General features: G+C 39.8%; 1 long non-coding RNA gene across 1 annotated transcript; it reads right to left on the bottom strand.

Annotated features, from left to right (window-relative positions):
* Positions 1 to 9,783: 9,783 nt before the first annotated feature.
* LOC148937663 (uncharacterized) lies at positions 9,784 to 12,950 on the bottom strand. Its single transcript, XR_016138070.1, has 3 exons — positions 12,609 to 12,950; positions 10,708 to 10,816; positions 9,784 to 10,312 (listed from the first exon to the last, which is right to left on the bottom strand). It is a non-coding gene; the product is annotated as an uncharacterized LOC148937663 (long non-coding RNA).
* Positions 12,951 to 14,895: the final 1,945 nt, after the last annotated feature.

The raw sequence follows: 14,895 nt of genomic DNA, 5'->3' as shown, positions 1-14,895 counted from the left end.
TGTCGGTGATACTTCCCTTCCGTTTCTATTAAGTTTCACCACTTTTCAACGTCATCATTCCTGTATGCCGCTGAAACGGCCTTAGCGGAGACAGAGCCTAGTTATTCACCTATATAAATATGCAGAAGTAACTTGCGTCGCGGACGTGAAATACTGGGTAATAAAAAGTGCCGTAAGTATCTCGAGCAAGAGGCATCGTTGTGGGATGGACGGATCGGGGAGGTGAGACGGCCCCGGGGGGGTGGAGATAGTCGGGCGACGCGAGGGTGCGCTTGCTTTTAAAAATGAACTCAGTAACTTTATAACTTTTTAGAGGATTACATCATTAGCCGGGCGGCGGATGAAGAAGGGGCCTCCGGGGGTTTTAATAAATTAAACAAAATTACCTTCCTCCGTGTTCCGCGCTCGGTTTAAATGAAGCTATGGAGAAACAAGCGAGGATTCGTCCGCTTTTCCGTTCGCTAAGCTCGCTCAAAAATCTCTGTCTTACGTATTAAAATCACGATAATTTTATTATCGAGGTTCTAGTAATTGCTCGCGTAAATTGAAACTTGAAATCTGTAACTGAGTTTTGAAAAGTGTGATGCATCTTGTAAGACGTTTCTTTTAACAATGGAAAATTAATTAAGCTGCAAAAGCGAGTTGTACAATAATTTAACAAGTTTAGCTTTAATTAATTATATAAAGTCCGATATTTTAATAAATATGACATGAGATGCAGGTAAATATGCTGAAACGTCTCTTTGGCATTCTTCCATTCGCCTTGCAACGGATTGAAATATAAATTTTCAAATCCGAACGATAAATCAACGGCAAACGAAGCCGTGAAGTTGACAGGGCGGTTCTATGAAAATAAAAGTACGACGCGTCGTTGTCGGGACGATCCACTCTGTAAACTTCGGTTTGTTCGCGAAAATCCGTTTTCACTGAGCGTCCCTGAGGAGTTGCCTAGCTCCGGGCTTAGATCAGAAATTAATCTCGCCCGGAGTTTCGTGAAACACGTATATTTACAGGAACGGAGACAAGCGAACGGGAGTTCCAGGAGAAGGGTAGAGATCGAGGGTGTTCGAAATATGAAATATGAAGGCCGCGACGACGGCCGGGGCAAGTTTGTTCGGTTCCTTTCGTTTTGTAGCAGGCGATGGAAAGGGCGAACGTCAACAGGGTCGTTCGTCAACTACCCTGTAGAACCCTAGTGGCTTGACAAGGGAGAAACGGATTATGCCGGTTATTAGAAAAAAAAAACAAGACGACTGCGGATAAGATGTGACACATTATCAAATGAGTTCGCAATATTTATAGAAAAAACATTCTTTATTATTATATTTACTTTAAATTTATTTGTATTATTTTTTTACTAACTTTATTTTACAGACAAACTTTTTATTTATCTTTCTTATTTTCTTTGACCTTTTTACTTTCTCGACATTTCTGTAAATTTTTTGATAAATTTAATGCTTTTATTTTACTTGATCATTTATATATGTTTTGATAATTTCTATTAATAATTTAAAAGTCAAAATAAAAATTTAAATAACATTTTACTATTCAAAATTTTATTTAAAATTGAGTAAGATCACGATAAATGATGTGGCAAGCTATAAATTGCTCGTCAGGTGTCATTATTTCTATTAATAAAATTACTCGAATGAAAGTGTCGAATCAAGACGCGATGATCGCTTTACTAGTCAATCATCGTGCGTAATAAAATTCATCTAACTTATTATTACGCGTCGCTCCATACGCCTGACTTTTTTGAAATTGCCAGCACCGCGGGACGTGCGCGCCGCAGAAGCGCCTCGCCAATACATGTTCAACTCACGGAATTGGATTTAATTAAGGATAAAATTAAAGCCGGGCAGAGTAATTGCGTGATTAGCCGTTGCGCTCGGCAATCCAATCTACGGACTTGCCGAGTGGCCAATCGAGCCCTCTCGAAGGCGCATTCGAGCAATTTGCATCGAATCTACATCCCGATTTGCCCGTGACAAAGGAGATGGCAGAATCGAGACATCGACAGAGGCAACGGTGGCAAATTTTCGACGTCGAACTGTTTCCTGTTTAGTAAAATTTAGTCACTTGTGTATTACGTAAAAATACACAAGAAAAGTAAATGCAATACGTAAATAATGACTGACAGAAATGAATAATCGAGTTGACGGATTAAGGCGAAACAATTGAATACATGTTGATATTGTCACATTTTAATTGTCATTATTTCCTTTGAAATGCTTTTAACCCAAATGTGACTTGTGATCATTAAATTCTATTCGCAAGATAACGAGAAAACTAATTCTTTTGTTATACAAATGCAATTACATGGTAATTGGCTCGCAACAGACGGAACAGAGTTTCTAGATAGCAAACGCACTATCAGAGAATGACAGGGGCAATTCGCGGCGCGTAATGAGACGCGGCCATTCGCTGATTTCGCTGAATCCCCGAGTAAAAAGTATTCCCTCGCGGGCGCTTAATTGGGTTTATAATTATTCCCTGCGACCCGCCCACGGAACGTCTCCATCGTCCACTCACGCTTTTCGCGGAGACGCCGAGCGGACGGATCCAACCCCTATCGCGCGATACCTCCAATCGGGCTGTTCTCTGCGTTCTCCGCTCTTCTAATTAACATTCCTCCCTGCTCGCGGAGAGAAAGAGAGCGCGGCTCCCCGAAAGCGGCGTGATATCATTTGTTGGTGGGCGTCTTAATTAATCCCGTGGTATCCGCCTTTAGTGGCGCGAAAGGGGCAGGGCGTGGCTGCTCGCCGGCAGAAACAACTGAGCGAATGTGCAGTATTGCTCCCTTTACCCCACCGAACCCGAGCCCAAACCCCAGCCCGAGCCAGAGCCCGAGATCCGCCGCCGCCGCTGCCGCCGTCGCCGCCGCCGCCGCCGCCACCGCCGCCACCGCCGCTGCTGCCTGCCTGTCCCTCTTTGCCTCCGACCGACCGACCGACCGGCAACCCCCTTCTCCGGCTCGACCCCCAGTCGTCCACTCCGGAGAACGTACCGCCGTCGTGGATATCACGTGACCGGCCAGCAGCCAATCGACGCCCGCTAATGAGCGGCCGTGCGCTGTGCCGGCGTTTAATTAATCGCCTGGAGCTGCATCGACAGCGGCCGGTGCAGCTGCGCGAACCGCATCCCGGACAAACGGAAAGCTCACGGCGCTTTCCGGCGGTCTTAAATCATTCTAAAATTCTAAAATTATTTTAAATGTTAATAATTATATTTATTGACTGTTCGTCAAGATACAACTTGATTAATTGTAGGATCCCTAAATGATCCCAGATGAAAAACTACCTCCTCTTTTCTTTAATTATAAATCTCTGTAGGTTTTACTAGGAACGAAAAAATGAAACATGTTTTATTTTAATTTGCATCAATTTGTTATATTTATTGCACAGTAAATTGAAATCTTTATTTATAACTTATTTATAGCTAATACTCTTAAATAATCTGAAAAGAATCTCTCTTTTATTTTTGAGAAAAATGACTACTATATAAATAATCATTAATGACATTAATGACGATATTATTAATTACAGCGCATAATTTATAATGAATGATACCGAATAATGGTATTTTGTTTAATTAGTGAAATTATATATGTATGTACGTCTGAAGAAAGGCATCGTTAACAAAATGAACGATAAGCGTTGACGAACGATCTCTTTAAACAGAAAAAAAATTCTCCTCCCATCTGAAGAGTAATAATTACTTTAATTAACATAATCATTATCTTACCAAATGTAATTGCACTTTTGGTATCATTCCGCTTTAGCAATGTGTCAATGATTGGGACACTTACACTTACATTCACGATACTGATGCGATGATGACGGCATCGATTACAATGTATCGCGGCGGCGCGGATAAATCGTTCGCGTTCTCATTTCGTTTCGGGAAATATATCTCGGGAGATTCAGACGGGCGTCGATATACGATCAGCCGCATAACCACGTTTTGATGAATCACATTGTGTATGTATAATGCGCCCGCGCAACGTGACGCCCAGGACGTCGCGTATATATATCGCTCGCGCCGGGCGTCTCCTGATTCTCGCGAAAGAATTCTATCCGCGGCGAGAAATTCCAATTCGCCGGGTAAAGAGGAACGGCTATAGGGTACCGCGCGTCTCCTCTACGAGTACACGTATCTACATCCCTCCATCCCCCCCGTTGAAACGCGAACAAACGAACAAGCGCGCGCGCGCATATTCCGCCAGACGTATTTCTAAGTGCGCGGGTGTGCGTTTCAGGTCGACGTGTGTAAAGACGCACAGGACCGGTAAGAGCTACTTTCTTGAGCCGGGCTGACTGAAAATTGATCTACCGCACGTTTTTTGGGATCGTTGATAACGATAGAGATAACGTACCGAATTGTTACTTACGAGATTTTGATATCACATTTATTTGCTAAAGCGTGTTATGATTATAACGTGTTTGATAATTTGTAACAATAACGCGTCTGACAAAAATTGAAAGCCAGAAAAAAATTGCTTGACAAGGATTTTATTCGTAATTTCATATAGGCATACAATTAAATATGCATATAGACATACATTTAATGCAGTAACACGAATCTGCTTCACACACATTAAGTTGCTTTGCTGTAGCAAGTATGAAAGTTCCATAAAAACGTGGATAAAAAAACATATGATAAAAACAAAATCTCAGACTACTGGAAAAGTTTTGAGAAAAATTTATGATTATTATCGAAGATCTCGTGGTGATTAACCGCGAAATGTGATGCGTGATGTGTACAACTCCGTGATGTAATTTGGCCGAGCTGCATGCGAAGTCAATGCACTTTCGGGGTTGTTATCCGCATTGAATCTCGTCGCCTCGAGATATTTCGCTTTCGGTCGCTGTCGCCGGCCCTGTAACGCCCACACACGCGACCACCAACACCGATGCATTACTACACAGCGACGGTATGCATCGAGTGTCCTTCTATTTCCTTAAAATTCCAATGGATCGTATGCCCCTGCCCCCCAAGCATCCTACGTACACACACGCACACCGACGTATGCGCGTATGCACACACGTCGTCGAAAGCGTGCTCGTAGCACACATAACACCGAGAAGAAGAGAAAGCTCGTGCGAGAGGAGGAAGAGGAGACGGAGGTGGAAGCACAGAGAAGAACGGCCTGGAAGACGGCGATGGAGTGAGAGAGGAAGAGACACGGGAAGGGCGACGGAGGTGAGGGAGAAGAAGACGAAGAAGTAGTAGAGGGTTGCGAGAAAACGGGGGTGGCGGAGGGCGACGCCGCCGCCGCCGTCGCCGCCGGCGGTGGTAATGGTGATGGCGAATGGCGATGGTGGTGGCAGGACGCTTTGGCGTGTCGTCGTCTATGTGCGTGTACATACACGGGCACGCATACGCGCGCGCGAGTATAGGGATTCCAGTTTAAAAATACAAATGGAGTATCGAGCTTTCGAGGAACGCGAGGTACCGCGAGGGGTCCCGGGGAGGTGAGCTCTGGATCAAGGGGGAGGAAAGCGGCAAGAGGCGGACGGGGAGGATAGCGCCGGCACGGGGGATGAGGGAGATATTTCAAAAATCGAATATTGATCAGAGCTGCCAATCCTACCCTCTGTAATCCGTACGTGTGCGCTGGTTGGCTCTTACGTATCCCTTAGGTGCAGTGTCTGCGTCCGCTCGTCCTCGAGCCTTCGACTCGTACGTCTCCGTCGTTCCTATGCATCCACGCGTTGAAGGAAAATCTACTGCGCGTTCAATGAGACGCCAGGAAGAATAGTTAGAATATTTTCGAAGTATAATTACCGTAAAAAAAAGAAATCAACGCAGCAATTAGAATGCGAACAAATATATAGATTTAGAAAAATTCTAGGAAATGTTTGTGATATCTCAATTTAAAAATATGAGTTAATTATGTAAATCATTAAAAGAAATTACATGAATTACTTAATTACACTTCCAATCTAATTCTCAATCTTGTCTAAGATTCTTTACAAAGGTATCAAAACATGTACATTAAAGAGCTGATATAAATCGTGCATACGCACTCATTCTCACGTCCTTTTTTTTCACGGTCGCTATTTTCCTTTCACGCGAGAACGAATGCAAACGCGTGGAAAGCGAGAAAAGGGAGGACGTAAAATAAGAAAGGAGGGATGGCTCTCAGATTACTCACCCTTATATATGGGAGCCGCGGGCGAGCCGAATGGGGCAGAGTAGGACGGGGGTGGAAGCGGGCAGGGTGGATGAAATCTTTTAATGGCAGCCATCCAACCGTCGTTTCTCCTGCCTCCTTCGCCGTGCGACCTTCCTTCGCCATCCACGTATTAGCTATTCTTATGTCCATCGACACACAGGCACCGCTTCCACGTAGGACATCCCTCTAGTAATCGCATTTTAAATTACTCACGTACGTACATAGGACGTATATAGGTATAGGTGTAGTGGATGGGAACGTTCGACAGAAGATCGAATATCAGTACTCGCGCAGATCGATAGATAGGAACGAGCGATGTTGGGAGAATAATGATCGTTCGTGTGGAAATGAAAATGAGAGGTCGAAATAAACGAAACGGCTGCACCTTCGTCATCTTGTATTCTTACGATAAATTCTTACCTTTCTTCCTGTATTGTGATCAAGATTTATTGATAAATGCGTTTATTGATAAATGCGTGCAAAGAAATCAATATTGCATCAATATTGTATTTAAAAAAAATCAGATTCATTTTCATAAAAATGTTAAGAATATACATTGTTTTAATTTGTATGAATGAATAATAGAAAAAGTAAAAAATGCAAGATTTTTAATTATTACTTTTTGTGTTATATAATACGTAATAACTATATTCTGATTTAAGGAAACAAAAATTAAGATTTATCTACCTAAAATTAAATTTTTAGATAATAATTATCTAATGGATAAATAATCAAATACATATCTCAAAGTCGAAAAATTTAAAAAGTGTTATAAATAAGAGACCAAACTTATTTATAACAGTTTAAATCTTTCCTATCATGTGTTGTATTTAAAGGATGATTAATACAACTAAATTATAATAAATAAGGAAGGATCCAACCGCATACAAATATTTGTCAAAAGGAAGATCACTTTTTGTCACTTGAGACATTGTGAACAGCTGTAATATTGTATTTCTGCTCATCATCATCCTAAAAAATTCACGAACATTTAGAACGACGTGCGAAAATGGATGCATTTGAAAAGAAAAAAAAATACGCAAAATCCACCTTGCAGCAACGATTTATTCTCAGCGAAGTGTCGCAAGAACCAAATTGACGGAATCGTTTAAGGGCGCAAGAAAGCCCACCATTCCGGCTTCGCGCTTAACCGAAGCATTTCCCGTTTTCTATCTTCGCTTTATTCTTCTCGCGCTCCCTGCCCCCCAATCTTCGCCGCTTCTTTCCTCGCACGGAGACAAAACACTGTCGTCTCGTGTGACGGTGCAAAGAAAACACTAACAAAACACCCCCTGGATCTCCAAGCCCGGTCTAACAAACGAGCCATGACACCCTCCCGCGCCGCCACCTCTCTTTACCCACCACCGCATAATGGTGTTGGTAGGGCCGCATATGACGTCACATGCGCCCAGAGGTACACGTACATGGAGATAGAGCCCGAAGGAAAAGCCGCGGCCCTGGAGGAGAAGTAAATCCATATTTTACACCACCACCACCACTACCACTACCATCACTACTGCCGCCGCCACCACCATTGCCGTCGTCCTCATCTCGACCCCACCATCACCAAACACCGTTAGGACGTCTTTGCTTGTTTCGCCGCTCTTCGTCTGTCTCGTCCCTTCGCGACGCCTCCGCCTCCACAGCTTATATACATCCCCTTAAAGATCACGCATCGGCCGACGAGGGGCTGAATCTGACAGCGCGAAGGGGGTGTCTTCGACGGACGGACGGACACTCGTCATCGAAGCGCTTCTCCTTTTCTTTCTTGCTATCGCGGGCCAATAATAACTACGGCGCTACGCGCGAGCGAGGGGACGTGTAATTTATGGAATTTCATATACAAGGATTTACCCTGGAAATTTTGTAAACGCAGCCTGGGGACTGTCGACAGCGCTGCGCGTCAAGGCCTGCGAATAATTGGCAAGGGGATGTTTTAGAAACGAATAGCGATATGTGTACATTTCGAGTGGAATATTATGTATTGAACGTTTTACATTAATTCAAAATGTATATTTCATTTTATTAAGTTTACTACATTATATGTTCACTAATTAAATTGTTTTAAATTAAATTAATAATTAAAATAATTAAAATAATTAATAATTAAAATTAATAATTAAACTAATGCAACAATTCTATAACTAATTAGCGATGAATTTTAATCGACAGACTAAGTATTTCATTTTTCAAATTCTGACATAGGAGAATAATACAAATCACATATAATTAACGTCAGCAATGAGAGCAATGACGTTTTTTCGAAACATCAACGGTATCGTTGAAATGACATTATTCCTTAATCCTTTACACCAATATACCTATTGCAGTTGACAGTTAGCTCGCTTTAATCCGCAGTTAAAACAGAACTGGACATTGACCGATCGTTGTCAGACAGGTCGGACATCTGGTTAGCCGGATCTCACGATTCGCCCGGAGCTAGATTAATTATTTGGTTGCCGTGTCTCTTGACCACTTGCGATAAATCGCGAACTAAGCCTTTCCCGACTCACTGATGAAGCGAGTTATAACATGCAATATGTATCCGACAATTTAAGATTATTTATTCCGTTTTATTTATTCCGTATTTATTCCGTTAAATTTATATATCTTTAAGATAAATACGAAAAAATATATTTTAGCGAATAGAATCGTTAGCTTCTATTTTTGATATAAAGAATTTCTAATTTTTCTTTTCTAGAATAAAGAAAACTCAAGAAAGATTGATGCAAACTTTTTAATAGATTCGAGTCACTTGTTTAAAATTTTTCTGTAATATTTAAATTAAATAAAATATTTTAAGGTCGCTGGATGGATAGTTGTTGTATAATAAGAATTTTTATAAAAATAGAATTTTCTATTATCACGAATAAGATATATGCACAATAAAATTACAATGTAGGCACATTTTAACATTGTATTTATAGATATATGTTTGTTGCGCCACTTTTGAAATAGTTTTGGTAGCATGCCAGCGACGCCGACTCCACTCCAATACGAAGGAAATAGAGGCGATACATTTTGGAGTTTGCAGTTCGTTAAAACCGTAAAATTGACACGTGGGGGTCGAAGCAATCGGTCGCGCTGGCAAGGATCAATAATTCGATCTCGATATAAATTCGGTGGGGACAGGGGAATCGTTTCTCATCCGCTGGGGTCGCAAACATACCTCGTGGATGGGGTTGAAACCGATCGCCCTTTTTTTTTTCATCGATCACCTCCTCCCTCTCTATCCCGATGCATCGCTTGCTACTCGCGTCTCCGGAATCTAATTTCATCGGTACGCCGGCACGTTGAAAGTATTATACCGAGGAAATGTGACGTAACGTCGATATTTCGCGTTTAGCCGTTTCTCGTTTCTGAAGAAACTCGACAGCTTGCGCGATTTTTAGACGGTTCTTAAGAAAGTTGACAAATTACATTTGTCTTTAATAGCTTATTTTAAACAAGCAAAATATGATGAAGAGAGAAAGAGAGAGAGAAAGAAGGGGATAGGGAGGAAAGGAGAGAGAAAAAGAAACTGTATTATTATTTAACGTTTATAAATGAAAAACAAAAATTAGGAAAAACTTTATTTATAATTAAATTTTAGGTATTAGGTACAGATTAATGCTCATTATTTTATTTAAAAATGTAAAGTATCGCGTATGACACGCAATCTCGTCATTATTATTTTTTGTGCTTATTACCGCGCGAAATCTCGTTGATTCAGCGATTTCGACACCGGTCGCAGTTTGGCACTAAAACCGATACTTTTTTCCACGCACGTCCACGGTGGCGTTTCGAAAGTTTTCATCGAGCTGTCGCGCGGCGTCGCGACAGGAATACCGTGAAAATCGGGGGTGAAAACGGCGAGGATCCGCCGATTCCCGTGCGGCACAATGGCAGCTCGATAAAAATTGGCACGGCTTTATTATGCAACCCGGGTGTTAAGGCTAGGGTCGTCTGATGAGTCGACTCCGAGTTCCTCCTCTGGGAAATACTCATCGCCGCCAACCCCGGTCGCACAACCCCGTGCTCTCATGGCGGGCATCTTTCGCACGAGATAGCTTGCCGTTTTTCCTCGCGTTTACTTGCCTCCTCCCTCGATCGAGTATTGAATGTGCTTACCATTCCGCAAGCATTCGTATGCAACTGCAAAAGTGATCGATGCGGATTTTAAAGTTACGTCCACATATTTAAAAACGATGTTTGATATAAATCAAATATTCATAAGCTTTATATTATCGATCGTAACACATGAATAATATTGATATTTAATATTAAATAATAACTACAACAAAAATTATGAGAAATTAAAACGGAATTATATAACTCAAATCATTGGCATTCAGGCATTGTGTCTATCTGCATGCAAAATTAACATTTATTTGCTTTGTATCATATTTATAAGTGCAATTCTGTGTAGTTAATCACTGGAAGACAAGTAAAAGATTATCTGTTTTAAAGAAAAAAGAAGAAAGATTTTGTGAAACGAATGAAGAAGAAGGGAACAGCAGCAAAACGTGAGTGAAACGTGCGTTGCTTACGTTATTTCTCAGCATAATTCTGTTAGTCTCTCATACGCTATTGAGATATCCTATCTTATGCAATCTCTTCTCTCTTATATAGAATATAAATATAGCATGTAGTTTCTTCCTTCCTGCAATTTCTTTATCTTTACACAGTATCCGTGATTTATTACTTTATTGACGTTTATTTTACGAACTAAAAGCTACGTTATTAGAGAAACTAGCGTGATAACGATAAAGGCTCGTAGCTGAGGTGTGCAATCGCTCGACACGTTGTGCGAATTAGACGCAATAGCGTAAAGACCATTTCACGGAAAGTGTCGTCGTATCGAAGCACGTAAGGGGACCATGATCATCCATAAAATCCGAAGGGTACGAACGACTACTACCTCTTTCTCCGGTTCCCGTCCCGTCGTTGCGCCCCCCCCCCCCCCGGAATAAACTCCCGGCACGAAGCTAATCATATTTTCTAATCCAAAGCTGGAGGGAAAAGAGCAGGACAGGGTTGGGGGGGAAAAAGCTCGCGCGTTCCCGGCTATCATATAATTTTTCCGACAAGAAGCACTTACGCCTCCTCGTCCCCTGCTATAGCCCATCCACTCTCACATAGAAACATGTTTCGCGCCGGGTGAAAAAGGCGAAGGACACGGAAGTAGATTTATATCGAATTCCGTAGAAAATTGTAAAAAATTTCTTAACGGGATTATGATTTTGCGCGGCAAAAGTAAGATGGAATTTATTAAATTGCGTAATAATACACATTTCATGTTTTAATTTGTTTGTTCTGATATCTTCTTTTTTAATTACTGTATTTAATTAAACTTGCGTGACTACACACATCAATTATATATTTTATTGTTTAACTGATACGACTATTTTGATAATCTTTTCAAGCAATAAGAAAAAATCTATATATAAAATAACAAACACATAGAAATAACACAAATGAATTGAATATTTCCTCTGATATCAAAACCACATATTTGTATTCAGAATCAGAATTAAACTTAATTGCAATAGTTAAGAATTATTATAGCGGCAATTCAGGGAGAAATTTTATTTTGTGTGACTTACAAGAATTAAACAAAACTCTTAATGAAAATGTTATAAATAGGATAACAAATGATAAGTAAAGTAAAATGCAAAGATATTTTTTGTATCTCACATATTTAAATGAAATAATAAGAAAATTTAAAATTGTAAAAATCTATTAATTTATATACACATTTATATTAATTTATATATAACATTTTATAATAAATTGCGAATTATATAAGGCGAATGTATACAAGTGCCGCCATCTGTGATCAAGAACATCGCGTATATCTCAGACCTTGTTCAATCTATACGAGATACAATTCCTTTAGATACCGTAATTTCATATCTGCCATCATTTATTCGAACATCAGATACAATTACAAATACATCCAATAATTATTATTATTTTACTTAATATATATATATATATATATATATATATATATATGTAATTATAAATGTTACATTTACAGTTAATGTTACATTTACATTCAAATATTAAATCTAAGAATATATGCAGCAAAAGTTTTTTATTCTAAGAAAATTTTTACGATCCAGAATAACAATATAATTAAAAATATTTGAAACAAACTTTGAGACAGTCTTTCTCTTTCTATTAATTTAAACGTGTACATTACTATTTTTATATCATGTTTAATTGCGGAAAATCAATTCGAGTTTAAATTAAGATTGCAGAGATGTAATATAAGGTACAGTTAGTCGATGCCATCTGTGTGATGAAAGTACGGGCGAATGTTTATAAAAGATTCGTTAAAGCAGGTTGTGTGTGCGTTATCTTTCCTTCAGATCGTATCGTGGCGAAAAAGTTCGAAAGTCTCCTATCGGAGACTTTCGCGATAAGGATTATATCGAGCAAAAACTTGCCTTCGAGGAGTCTTCGAAAAATCGGCACCAACGTTCCAATGAGAAAAGTTACACCGTGGTTCGAGGCATGTAACGAGTGAACTCTCCGCGGGGTGATGGAGCGCACGAGAGGGGGGGAGAACGAAACATGTCGGAAAGGGGGCTGGTAGAAATTAAGTCGCTTCCCCAGTTCCGACGTTCCTCGAAACGACACCTCTTCTTTCACCGTCTTCCTTTCGCTGCACGCTGGATTCCGGAATAAGCTCGATCACCCCTTCTCCGTGACAACCCTCCTCCGCAACCCCCGCAATCTCCTCCCCCGCTTTTACCTTCCCCTGCTGTGACTTCGAGCACCTTTCCTTGCGACGGCGCGTGTATGCTTGTATGTGCACACGCGCATACGTGTACGTGGGACCCCTCCAGAAGGGTGGAGGACCTGCGCGTGAGGGGTAGGTGGTACCAAAATGGCCGAAGCCGCACCCACGAAGGATGAAAGTGGGAGCGAATGAGGGGAATGAGAGAGCGGGTGGGAGAATTACACACGGCGGTGCATATGTGTGACAAGCACACACGAGTGCACTTGTGCGCGTGCGATATATACGCCCGGAGTTCCCCCTCGCCGGAGGGATAGCACGAAACGCGGCTCTGGCCATACCTATGCGCTATTCGAAAGGTGTGGCTCCATATTTAAAGCAATTAAATTGCGTGATAATTAGGAAAATTAATTAATTAATTTACCTACTAATTAAAATTAGAAAAATTAAAAAACAATTAGACAAAATTTTCTCTGCTAATTAAGTGAATATATTTTATTATCTTACGTATTATGCATTATATTAAGGGTAACATGAAAATGTTTTTCATATACCAATTCTTTTAAGAAACTTTTTAATTAGACAGAATGATAGTTAATGGTAATATGACATATTATATTTGATAATCAGCATAATATTAATGTTATTTGTATTCTAGGAACACAGAACATAAATAAAATATAAATAGTTTTAATATTCTTAAAGATAGATTAATTAATTAAAAATTAATTGCCATTCTGCAACATAATTATTATTAAATCTGCTCCTCTATTTTTGACAAATATGTTAAGAATTATTTATATTTCTCTTATATAAAATTTCTCTGAAAATACTTGTGTAATTAAAATTTTAATAAAAATATATCTCAAATGTTCTTTATAAATATTATTGTTAAGTATTTGCAATTTGGCATTAAATGATTATATAAAGAAATATTTTTTTTTGCTTTTAATAATAAATTACAATATACTGTGTAATAATGGCAGTTATATTTTAATATGACAAACAGTTTATTATATCAATTATTTAATTAATAATTCTCTCGCGAAGATTTAAATAGATGAACGTACTTTATCGATTGTGAATAATGCAGAATTAAGTAGAAAGTTTAAACAGAACAGATACAGACAGTAGACAGAACTATTCGAACTCCTCGTCCAGCAATTGTCGCTTCAGTAATCGCAAGGAGTAATATCGATAATATCGCTCTTTCTTCGAGGTAGAAAAACATGCAGATTCGATCGATCAGCGAGGTCGAAATTCCAGCGTTCTTGGGGGCTTCCTGCGGGAGACAGAGTGTCCTTTTTTGTCGCCCTAAATGTCCACCCTCTTGCCAGCAAAAAAAAGGACACGGGAAACACGCATGGATCTCGATGCGCGTAGGGATACACGCGCACTTGTACGTGTAACTTTGCGTGCGTGTATGTGCGCGTGTTATTTTTTCCGAGGCATTAAGCTTGCTTTCCTGAGGGTAGGGATGCGTGCTCGTCGATAGGGATGAGGTATAGTTTAGTTTAGGGATTCCACGCGAAACACAGTCAAGGACTCTCTAATGTCAGCCCGTTCTAATGTGTCTCGGTGGCTCTTTCAGAAATAGGCTTCAAAGATTCTCAACACACAGTTTGACAATACAACTACAAAAAGAAAATTTTCGTTTGTAAATATGTAACATTGTATTATGTAAAATTGTATTATATATATATCAGACAATGTACTTTTCTAGTATGTCGCATATTAACTTTAGCTAAAATGTTCTAGCGTCGTTTTTAAAATTTTTCATTAACATACATTTTTTTATCTTATCATTAGCTTATGTAATTGAAAAATTCGTGATTTTTACTAAAATTGCACTCGCGTCCGCATTCGTCACAATCTGTTACGTGAAAAGCCACTTTTACAATTCATGCGATAAATCAGTGGAAACAATTATAATTCCAAGCACAACTACACACATAACGACTATAAATTTCTTGGCCGTCGCTTCATATCA

The sequence above is a fragment of the Pogonomyrmex barbatus genome, unplaced genomic scaffold (assembly GCF_055798465.1).
Source record: "Pogonomyrmex barbatus isolate J1 unplaced genomic scaffold, ASM5579846v1 scaffold12, whole genome shotgun sequence".
NCBI lineage: Eukaryota > Metazoa > Arthropoda > Insecta > Hymenoptera > Formicidae > Pogonomyrmex > Pogonomyrmex barbatus.
This window is presented reverse-complemented; position numbering and strand designations above follow the sequence as displayed.